The sequence below is a fragment of the Amphimedon queenslandica genome, unplaced genomic scaffold (assembly GCF_000090795.2).
Source record: "Amphimedon queenslandica unplaced genomic scaffold, v1.1 AMPQUscaffold_4360_Cont23660, whole genome shotgun sequence".
NCBI classification, from domain to species: Eukaryota; Metazoa; Porifera; class Demospongiae; order Haplosclerida; family Niphatidae; genus Amphimedon; species Amphimedon queenslandica.
Window position 1 is genome coordinate 1 of NW_003555327.1, and position 1,517 is coordinate 1,517.

Genomic DNA, 1,517 nt, shown 5'->3' on the forward strand with positions numbered 1-1,517 from the left:
TTTGAACATTTACGGTATGTACATGTAATGCATTAGAAAATGCAATAAAATGGCAAACCATTTTGTAAGAAATAACCTTGTGTTATAGACATTGTTTTACTTGGTCAACTTTTTGTGACTTCAAAAATTCCTAAAATCAATAATTGCCAAAATCAGCACAAACTTTCTACAGTACATGTAGGCCTGGCATGCATGCACAATTCCTAGCTACAATGCATTTAAAAAGTTAATAATACATGTACTGTACATGTAAATCCAAATTTAATCAGATAATGTAATAAAAGAAGTGAAAACATAGTGAGAGACAATAAGACAAGGAAAGAAATACTAATGTAAAAGACAGAACATATTGTACACAGGTACATTTGTATGTGACTGTCAAACAAGTGCATATACATAAACATGTACATGTTAGATATAAGAATAACTTTTGGGAGACTAAGCTAGAGACTTTAGGACATTTATTATACATGTAGGCTAAAAACAACCTCATTTAGATCTAACAGTGCAAATACATGTACATGTATGTACTACATGAATATACATGTACATTTCTTACTTGACATCAATAGCAAATTCAATGTTTTCATTCCAGTTCCAAACAGGTTGAGTGTCAACTGTTTCTTGCTGTACTGGTCATGTACTCTCAGCTTTACAGAGATTCTCACTTCCGTGATATAAACCAGCATACACCATTATCTGTATTGAAAATAAATCATTGTACATTGTAACTTAATTGTAGTGTTAGAATACACAGTATCATGCAGCTTCTTTATTGCTCTTGCATGCAATGTACACATGTACATGTACATGTATTTTTACTCTTAAATCATTCTTCAACTCTTTCTCTCACTCTCCCTCCCTCCTCTTCCTATCCTTTTCTTCTTATTGCACTTTCATCCCTCACTCCCTCCCTCCCTCTCTCTCTCTCTCACCCTCTTCCTCCCTCCCTCTCCCCCTCTCTCTTCCTCCTCCTTCCTCTCTCTCCATTCTTACTGATGTTTCCTTGCTAACATTCAGGTTAGTAACTTGAGTGACTTTGATCTGAAATTTGCCATCAACATCCCAAAGTATGACCGCATCTAAAACAACACAAGAGCATGACACAAGTAAAGTGTAAATGAACATGTACATGTACATGCAAAACAGACATGTACATGTACATGTACATTGTTTCGCAGCGTCTATCACCTTCTCTTTCACAAACTCTCTTCACTCTCTCTTATCTCAATTGTATTCTTGGTTTTCACGATAATTATTCATGGTTTTAATTGAGGATATGAATCATCATTGCATCACGTTGACAAGTGCCACACCCCATTGTGGGAATAAGCTGTTAGAGCCATTGGTTGCAATGGTAAATAATTGCTGTGTTTTTGGCTGCTACAGCTTTGCAGGCAACAAAACTTGCCTGATATTCTTCTCTTCTCTATTGAAGAAGAAGAGGAAATGAAAAAATTGGACAGAAATCGTTAGGAGAGCAAGATGAAGCAAAAGAAGCAGGAAAGATTATGTCC

At 35.7% G+C, this 1,517-nt stretch overlaps 1 long non-coding RNA gene across 1 annotated transcript; it reads right to left on the reverse strand.

Annotated features, from left to right (window-relative positions):
- Positions 1-646: 646 nt before the first annotated feature.
- Positions 647-1,077, reverse strand: LOC109592671 (uncharacterized). Its single transcript, XR_002190485.1, has 2 exons — positions 997-1,077; positions 647-699 (listed from the first exon to the last, which is right to left on the reverse strand). It is a non-coding gene; the product is annotated as an uncharacterized LOC109592671 (long non-coding RNA).
- Positions 1,078-1,517: the final 440 nt, after the last annotated feature.